The sequence below is a fragment of the Mastomys coucha genome, unplaced genomic scaffold (genome assembly GCF_008632895.1).
Source record: "Mastomys coucha isolate ucsf_1 unplaced genomic scaffold, UCSF_Mcou_1 pScaffold7, whole genome shotgun sequence".
Classification (NCBI taxonomy): domain Eukaryota; kingdom Metazoa; phylum Chordata; class Mammalia; order Rodentia; family Muridae; genus Mastomys; species Mastomys coucha.
Window position 1 is genome coordinate 101,765,589 of NW_022196913.1, and position 10,691 is coordinate 101,776,279.

Genomic DNA, 10,691 nt, shown 5'->3' on the forward strand with positions numbered 1-10,691 from the left:
AAAAAAACTCATTTTCTAGTGAAGAATCAAGACTTTCTTGTTGATAAAGGACAACGTCTACATTCTGAGTCTCCTGTCTTCCACTGAGGGTTTTTGATGGTTCACTAATAAACATTGACTCTCAGAAAAAAATTTGAAGTACAACATAAATGATGTGATAAACTTTATTGGGAGAAACACCAATAACATATATCATCAACATACTAATTATATAAGAATAATTTGAACGCACATGTTATATATAATATGTATAATAAATTATTAACAATCTTGTTGGCTTAAAGCAACAATTACTATCTCTCAGCTTTTGAGTCTAAAGTTATACCCAGAGTGTAATCACCTTAGAGTTTGGCTAGAAGAATGTCCACTTATAAACCCATTCTGATTTCTAAGAGGGAATCTCATCTTCATTGGCTGTCATAAAGACATTGTGTCCCTTTACATGTACCTTTTATAGGGCAGCTCTTAACATAATACCTGACCTCCTTTAGAAGGAGTCTGAGAGCACCATAGTGGGGTAAAAACACTAACCTGCCTTTGTGATATTTGGAAGTGATATGTCATCTCCCTTATTGATCAGAAATCCTTCACTACATCCAGCCCACATTCAAGCAAAGAGGATTATCCAAGAGCATGTGACCCAAAGGCCAAGAGTCTCAGTAGGGTTTTGATGGCTATCTGTCACAGCAGAATGACAGGAATTTAAAAGAAAATACTCATAGTAAACCACAGTCCTCTCAGAACACAGAAAATAATATAGAAGCATTAAAGTAAACTCAAAGCTTCAGAGATATGATTTCCCCCTTGGTTATCCGTGTCAGTATAGAAACAAAGGAACCATAAGGGGTGGAAAGGCAGAGAGTTATGCAAGAAGAGGAGCCAGAAATAAAGATTTTCCTGTCTATTTTCCAAGGGCTTAAAGGAAAAGAACTTCTGAAAAATCATTACAAAGGTGTAACATGGTGCTTTACTGGAATGGAAGAAGCTAGTAGAATATTGAACAAATAGAGAGCAACTGTACTATTCTTATTAAAGACATTAGGGAAAATATGTAAATATTTAATCTTATCCAGATGACTATGTTGGCTGAATAAGTGGAATAAATAAAATTCAATCTTAAATCTTGGTGAAATTATCCCATACCTAGAGATTAAAATAATATGCTACACAAGAACAAAGAGACCATTTCATATAAGTGAGTTATTCAGTCGGTCCAGGACAAGTTTACAACTAGAACTTGGTTCTACTGTGTTTGAACTTAATTTTTTCTGTCTATAACTGTACCTACCACCCAATAATACACAAACAGTCTCAAAGTAGATCACAAGCACTCTAGATGACAGACTCCCTCTATTTTAACCATGTCTTCCAGAAGCACAACTGTTTTCAAAGATGAGAAACAAGTAAGTGTTTTATGTTAAATACAACTTATTTTACTCCCAATATCTACCTGGGCAAAAGGTATTATCCTAGATATATGGAACAACATCAGAATATACCCAGCTCAATTACAGCATATGTTTCCCAATGAACATTAACTAAGGGCCAGATATGAGCCAAGCACTGCACAAGCTACTGAGGTTTCAGACCTAGGAAAAGCATATCACTTGTTTGCAAAGTCCCTTTTATCAAAAAAAAAAAAAGAAGAAGAAGAAGAAGAAGAAGAAGAAGAAGAAGAAGAAGAAAAGGTAATATTCACAGGCTCTAAGAATGTAGATATCTATGGGGTTAGGTCATTATTGTACCTCCCACAAGAACTAGAGAAACTAAAATGAGCATCTTTTTACTTAAAAATACATAGAAAGGTGTGGTTAAATTTGAAGCATGAGAGTGATTAAATAATCTGAGAAGGCTCATACATATAGCCAACTTAGGAAGGGTGGATCAACAGGTCAAAAAAGGCAGTGGGCAGCTAAATTTTTAAAAATCTGAGTAAAAGATGAGGATTTAAGCCAAAGAAAAGGCTTATAAATTGAGAAGAGTAGTTGATATGATGGATTTTAGATCTAAATCAAGAAGACATTAAGTCTGAAATCTTCAGACCATTATAATCTAGAAGATAAAATGGCATAGACATCTGAAAGGACTCACACTAACTGGAATAATTAGCCAATGATGAACATATTGACCCATCTCTTTGATACAATCTTCAAGAGAATGTAGGTTTTAAGACCAGCTGTTAGAACATTGGAAGAGGGAAAGGAGTTGAAGAAATTTATCCTCACATCTACCAGTTGTGTTTTAAAGTCTGAGAAATATCTCATGAAGATAACTATCTGCTAAGTCTGAAATTAATGATAAAACTTGGTGCTTAACAAGGAGATCTGTCCAGAGAACTTGATCTTAATGATATGAATATGTGAGAATATCAGCTATACAAGTTACCATTAATAGTGTCTTTTTAAAAGATTTGTAGAGGCTCCAAATGAATTCCTGGGAAATTACAATACGCAAACATGTTGGACCTTCTCAAGGTTAAAACAGGCAAAGATTTTAGGGGAAATGGTTGATGACAGATTCAGGAACTCAGAAAAGAGTGGTCTTTACAAGATGAAAAGAGAAGAGAGATCAGTGAAGGTATGTGGTCTCTCTGAGAGAAACAAGTTAATGCAAGTTAGGAAATCATACACAAACAAACATTACAGTCTGAGTTCAGATATCAGATGCTCAAGTGAGACACAGTGAGGTTACACTGGTACAAGGTTGGATTTTGTTATAAAGATAAAGAAGCAGTAATTTCAATTTATAAAAGGAAAAATGGAATGTTAGCCCCAAACAGCATGACATGGCTGAGCAAGTTGGTAAGGAGGATAAAACCAGATGAAGCTTTAGAAGGAAATGGTAGAGACAAGGTCACTTGGGTCTGCATGATACAAAGAGAGCAATGAAAGAGGGAAAGACCTAAAAATAAAGGGTAGAGAACAGAATCCAGAGTTCCCAGTTTAAGAAGAAAAAAATGGCCATAAGAATGAATGAGGGCAAAAGTAAACAGGGAAATTAGAGTGACGAACACTGTAGAGGGGGGCATTAAAACACTCACTTGTGCTCTCTTTATCCTAGCTCTGTATTTATATCTGCATGGTCTATCCTTAGATATAAAGCTCTTGGTAGAAATTATTGACTTAATCATATCCCCCAAAGAACAGTTGGTAGTGAGATGAAGGGCATTCATCTAGTGGAATTTACAATGCATAGTCTCTCAGGATTGTGTATTGTATAACAGTTTCACATCCCATCCTGCAGGGAAGCTCTTTATAGCTTCAGAAAGTTCCTGAATCTGACTATATTTCCTAGGCTCCTCCCTTCCAGAGTACCCAATAAAAACTCAGAGTCCCTCTCACACTAACAGAGATACAGAAAAGTCTCAGAGAGTAAAATCTTCAAAGAAGGCTCTAAGATCAGATCATCTGCCTGAAGAAGCAGACACCAGCTGAGCTACCTGGAAGAGATTTAGACCAACCGAGGCACCTGAACAGGACATTTTCCAACCTGCTGATCTGCCTACAAGTTTCCCAGAGTTTGTGAGCTTCCACCCATGCTGAAGTAGACTTTAGTGATGCAGTTATCTTTGAGACATTTCTGCTCCTGTAAGTAACTCCTCACTCATATTCTTATAAGTAACCCCAATAAAAAAACATTAGTTCACCAAGTTGGACTTTGGTGGTGTCTATACTTTCATCCATCAATGGGTGAGTTGGTATGCATGTTGAGTCTTCCCAGGAAAAGCTTTGTCATACAACAACTCATGTCTTTGTCCTTCCATCCAGTAAGATTTATCATAGAGAAATGGCTTTCTGTGGAATGAGTGCCAGGTATGGTGATGCATTTTGCCCTGGTTTGACCCTCTGCAAATTTCTATATTTGTTATGGCTAAAATGTTCTGATACACAATAGCACTAAGTTAGAGAATCTTTCCCACGTGTATAAATATCAATGTCCTTATAAAATAAGTATAATCATCTACAGGAGAGGACAATGGCAAATCATTTTTTGATTAGACCACTCTGTTTGGTAACATCTCCTGAGTATTGTTTATGGAATGTGGGTGAAGCTCTATAGCTGGAAGGTAGGAGGAAAGTACTTCCACATTTTTGGCTAGAACTGGAATTATCTCTTTTACCTCTGGAAAATAAGAGACCAGAAATTTAAAACTGACTTGTACAAATATTCAAAATTCATCATTACTAACAAACTGACACATCATGAGTCATTTAAATTCATTGAGACTAGGAATCTTTGTTGGGCAGACAAGCCTAGGAAACTTGATTGACTATATCAGAATATAAAGGCAAAACTGCAAGGTAGTATTCTCCATAAAATAAACAGAATCTTTAATCCTAGAAACCTAAACCTTTCATATTCCTTGCCTTCAGGGATGCTGCACAGATGATTCTACCCCTCCATGAACATACAGGGGAGCAAGATGGTTATCAGTTGACTCTCATCATGGCCATCAGCCATCAAAGCTTCCTTCTTTCTTTTTTTTTTTTTTTTTTTGGTTTTTCAAGACAGGGTTTCTCTGTATAGCCCTGGCTATCCTGGAACTCACTCTGTAGACCAGTCTGGCCTCAAACTCAGAAATCTGCCTGCCTCTGCCTCCCAAGAGCTGGGATTAAAGGCATGTGCCACCACCGCCTGACTGGCTTCCTTCTTTCTGAACGTCTCTTTACCCACCCTCTCATCAGTTTGAATCAGTCCACCTAGCCAAGCATGGCTTACATAAAAGTACCTTAACCAATGAATCAAAGAAACGGGATATGTAATCTACCATTTTCCTCCTCAAGTCATCTCTGAGCATATAATGATGATAAAATATACAGGATTCTCCAACATCTTCTGTTACTCTTCTGTAAGTAGACTTACCTGTGAGAACTCTTAATCATGCCCAAAAGTAATAAGGAAGTCATCTTCATTCAGTGTTAATGGGATCTGTGAGGTATGTATGAAGATATCCTCCATAGGCTCAGACACTTGAATACTTGGTCCCCCATTGTGGACACTGTATGGAGAGATCTAGGAAGTATGGCTTTGGCTGGGGTAGGCTTTGAGAGTCAAATCCAGATTGCATTCTCTCTGCTTCCTACTTCCAGTTGGAGATGTGGGCTCTTAACTTCTTGCTGCAGCCACCATGGCAGCTTTACCTGCTTTCATGCTGCCTGTGCCAATATGGACTATAAACCTCTTATAACAATAAGCTCAATAAACATTTCTTTCTATAAGTTGCCTTGATCATGTTTTTTTTTTCTTTTTTATTGCAGTACCAGTAAAGTAACTAAAATAAAGGCAAGTCAGGCATTTGAAGTTCCACAACTACCTGGCAGTTACCTGGTGACTGAGAGTATAAGAGGAGCTGACCTGGTGTTGACCCAGTATCATGTGTTGCCCCATGTTTAATTCTGGAGCAGAAAATTAACAAGAACAATGGTTTCCAGGAATAAGAAAGTTCACATTTCCTTCATTATGAAGGAATTTTCAGGGCCAGAGAGATGACTCCACAAATGAAGGGGTTAGCCACACAACTCAAATCAAGGTCAATCCCCAGATCTAACAAGAAAACAAGGTTGAAATGGATGCCTGCATCTGTACTTCAGCAATATGGGAGATGATGATATAAAAATAGCTCATGGACCAGCTAGCAGCAGAACTGAGAGAGAGGGAAGTCATGAACTGACCATTGAAAATTGTTCTCTGACCTTTCCAAGCATGGTCTGGCATGTGTACATCTGCATACTCAAACACAGACATACACATGCACATGAATCCTAATATTTAGTCTATTAGTATCATTGTCTGTATAAAGTTTAAACCAACCAAGCTACTCAATCATTACCAAAAACTGGGTCTCTAGTATCAAGTTGAGCTAATCACATGTAAATTTCTTTGAGTCAGATACTTAGGGAGAAAAGCAAAAATGTAAAAGGATATGGAAGTGACTAAGCCACCTGCACATATGATGTATGTGCCATTCCTGACTTCTTCCAGCCAAGTGTTATTTTTTTTTTTTTTTTTTTTTTTTTTTTTTTTTTTTTTTTTTTTTTGGTTTTTCGAGACAGGGTTTCTCTGTGTAGCCCGGGCTGTCCTGGAACTCACTCTGTAGACCAGGCTGCCCTCGAACTCAGAAATCCACCTGCCTCTGCCTCCCAAGTGCTGGGATCAAAGGCATGCGCCACCACCGCCCGATTGCGACTTCTTACATCCAAGCTTTGTGTCAGAGGATCAGGTAACAGTTCCATTGTGACTGGCAGCTCATATTTGGATTCTTAGTCATGTGTTTAGTCTGTCCTAGAGCTCAGTAACAAGTTCAGTGGTTGTTCTCAAAGGATAGTTATTAGCAAATGTTGTGTGATACTTCTCTGGGGCACTCCAGACCATCCATATTACATCCTTATTTGTCACCAATACCCTCACTTCATTTAGATTCTACTCTTGCATTTAAAGTAACCAACCAGACTAACCCATTGCTTCCTTCACAGGGAAGGTGAATGGAGATTGGAAGACACCTAAAACTGTAATGTTAATTAAATTCTCCATATGTTATAAAAAAATCAGTAAGAATAAAGATTCTCCTGCCTATCAACCTTAAACCTGATATGTAACCAGCAAGCAGTCTATATTAGAACAAATGAGTGTATAAATGAACAAATCACTATTATCATTACAAAAAATTGAACATTGATGCCATAGAGATATTATATAGTTGGTCACTTAGCTAATTCTCATGCATTTAAGGCAATATATAATTCTACTCAATAGAGTTATATAGAAGAATAGCCAAATTATATAATAAGTCTATATGTTCATTATCAGGTGAGTGCCATATGGGAATATGGCACATGGCATATCTACATAATGGAATATTATTTGGTCATAAATAATTAAACCATGCCATTTGTATAAAATTAATAGAACTAGAGAAATAAGTAAAGCAAGTCAGACTCAGAAAAATATCACATCTCTAATAAGTGCCACCCCCTAAAAAATGAAAATAGAAAGGACTACTAGAGAAAAGAGGGAAAGATGGTAGAAAATAATGAAGGCTGACTATGGCTTTGAAATGCTTCATTACAATCTCACAACAAAACCCACTATTGTCTAAAATTAATATATGCATATTTTTAATCATTTGACACTGAGCACTTATCGAATCCCAAACTGCATTTATGGACAAATGTATCCATTCATTCAGACATCATGGGAAATTCTACAGAGGTAAATATGAATGTTAACCCAGACTTCAAGAAACTAATAGTCCAGGAAACAGATTATCTTGGGTTTGTTTGATCACATAAGCAAAACTAAGCTCTGAGCTCTGCCCTGCATCTCCATACATCATCTCTTTCCCTGACTCAGTAGAACTTTACTTCCCCAGGCATATCTTGACTTTCTGATCTTGTCACTAGTCCTCCAACACAACCTGAAATCCAGAAGGAAGCAGACAGGTAAGTATTAGAGTGTTCATTTGAAGGAGAAGAAAATGTCACTTTCAGTGGCTCTTAGAACCAATCATAATAACAAAGCCAAACAGCAAGAATAATGGATATGTGGAATACAGATAATATGAATGGCCTTATTTCTATATATTTGGAGGCCTTGCAGTGACCCTAATGATAATAAATAAATGTGAAATGAACAAGAAGAACAGTGAGACCATGTCCAATCACACATTAAATACAAATAAGGCCTATTATCTGTTAGCATATGAAATCTTTGAACATCTCATTTTCTCTTTTTTTGTTCAGCAAAGAGAGAAATGGTTGTATAATGGAGGAGTGAGAGACGGATGAAGAGCAGGATAGGTCATAATTTAATTGACACAATTAGATTTTATCACTTTTTTTCCTCAGTAGATTCGGATTTGTATGGCAAGCTTTGCACTTGCTACTGGAATTCACAATGATGTCTACAAATTCTGTGTCCCCGATTTCCTCTCCTCTGAGTTTGATGAGCATCCTTGTTTTTGATCATTACAGACCAGTAAACTCCCATCATTCATTCTTCCCATTTGAAATACAACCTCACACTTAGTGATGCTTTGTTAATTTATGCTAAGCTGTAGTCTGAAACAAAAAGTCAGCTGGCATTATAAACCCTCTGTAAAAATTGTGTAATAGGAACTGTGTATAGTTTTGAAAATACTCAAAAGAACATGACAGTAAAAGCAACCACAGACTCAATTACCTTCCCTGTGAAACCATGGCAACTTGCCATGTGCATTTGTTATTGCCTAGATGCTTATGTTTCTTGACTTGCTATAATATTAAATATATAATTTTATGTCCTTTTATCAACTATTCCAACTGGGCATCTTCCAAATTAATTATAAGTCATTCTGTTTTTTTAAAGACGGTATGGGTTTACACTAACACAATGCTACTGCTTATAACCAAACATTAAACTGAATAGATATTTCCATGCTTCAACTATTGGAAATGAGCTGTGATTTTACCTTTGCTCATAAACTCTTCTGCATATGGGGTAATTCCAAAGCTCATTACACACCAAGTTACATGTCTACTATTTATCTGTTGAGTCTTGAGGGCAGACGTTCATTTTCCACATCTGTTCGCTGGTATTCAGCATAAAGTCTCAGCAAGCAAGCAAGAGATCTTCATGGAGACAATAAAATAGCTGGCAATTCCAGCGCCATGCAGTCTCCTGCAGCTCTGAAGTAAAATTGTAAAAAGTAGTTCTTGCTCATGCTAAGGATGTAGAGCAAACATTTCAATGGTTATCAGGGAGTTTAAGGACATCAACTGCTAAGGCAGGCTTTTCAGCTGAGAGTGAAATGACCCAGTAGAGTCATCTTGGATGTCCCTGACAGTGTGTTACTATCCATTCCTGAGAAGGCATTATTCTAGGAATCCCTTTTCAGAGCACAGTCACTCAAGTACAACCGAGGCTCTTGTCAGTGTGTCTTATTCAAGCCAATGAGCCAGCAAAGGGAGTTTGTTAACATGCCCGCAAACACTCATGGCTTTATTCGCAGTTCTGTTTGCAAACCTGTCACCTGGCCTAACTACTCATGTCCTCATCTCCAGTGTGAATGCATTGAAGAAATGAGCCAAGTCTAACCGGCCTCTACTTTTACGATACTTAGACAAAACCTAGAACATCATGTACACGTTTCAAAACTGAAGTCAACCTATAGGATTCCAGATTCTTTCATCTAGTCAAAAAATAGCTCTTGAGCATCTGCTAAGTACATAGCTATATGCTAGCTTGATACAGATATATCAGGACAAAAGAAGAAATTAGGCAATAGCCATCACAGGATACCATTATATGCATATATACAGACATACACATACACACACACACACACACACACACACATATACATATATGTATATAGGTATACATGTATATATATGTGTTTATATATACTATATATAAAATAGAAATTAAACTTAGATTCCATCTGGATGGAATGGTGACATTTTTCAATAAAATGGGATTAAAAAGCCTCCCAGATTCCTCTACAGATGGTGGTCATAAGAACACATGCATCTTTCCTTTCTTTCACTTGGGCACTTGGAGCCTCAGCATGCACTACCAGGAGTCAACAGCTGTGATTGCAACTTGTTCTGTGGGACTTTGGGCTGTTAGCCTGATTCGCCGGTCCCTGTAACTGATTGAATTTCAGCCTCTCAGGTTGCCTGTTCTCCTTTGAGCTGGCTTCTGCAAATCACTCTCATTTGGATAAGTAGCCCCAATTTCCTTTCACAAAGAAAAGGTCTGGAAACACAATAAAGCATCAATTTGTGACATGTAAAGGGGGAAAATAATTTTGTAAGTAAACAGCAATGCTGAAATCAGCTGGGCTTTAATCAGCCACCTAGAGACAGGCAAATGCTTCAAGTACTATTTCCTCCAGGGACTGTTCCTTCCATAAGTTCTCATTTCTTTTCCTCCCTGGTCCAATTATCCTAATGTCCTCAACTATGAAGAGCTTCTATCTGAGAGACCCAAAAAGTCTATGTGTCAACCTAGGGTTTCTTATTCAAAAGTCATAGTGAAGCAGCATAGAAAGACAGGGGAATGATGGAAATGTGGGAAGGGGAAAGGGGCTTATTGCTCTGGAGCCTGATTGAGGCCTCTCAGAGCTGAAAGTCAGGATCCCAAAATGACTGACCACTGGTCCAGGCCTTCCTCCCTTCCCTGCTCACAACCTGTCACTTTCTAAGAATCTCACCTGAAACTTCTTTCACATCCCTAGTGGCTCCAGGTTTTATCTTATCAGATTATAATCCTGTCCAAGTTACCTTGAAGATAACCTATTTTCTCACTTTCCAAAAGTAGAGAAAAAGAAAAGAATAAGTTTATCAGCAACCCTTTGAGACAGAACTTATATTAAAATAGTGCATAGATCTATTTATTGGTAAGACATTTAATTATTACTCTTCCTTGAGAAGACTTTGACCATTCTTTGGTATCTCATAGTTTTTCCTAGAGAGACTCTCTTTATTTTAATTCTATTGCTTGAAACCTATACCAAAGACATCTTTTAATAAACTGTGAACCTTCTTTGAGAAGCCTATACCATGCTCTCAAGTGTGCTTTTCATTTTTGCTCAAATGCCCTTGTTTCTATTTTAATTTTTTTTTTAGATTTTTAAAGTATGCCTTTATTGTTCTCTGAATATCTTCAGTATTAACAATAATGTCTCTTTTCTCTTTTTCTTTTTTTTTTAA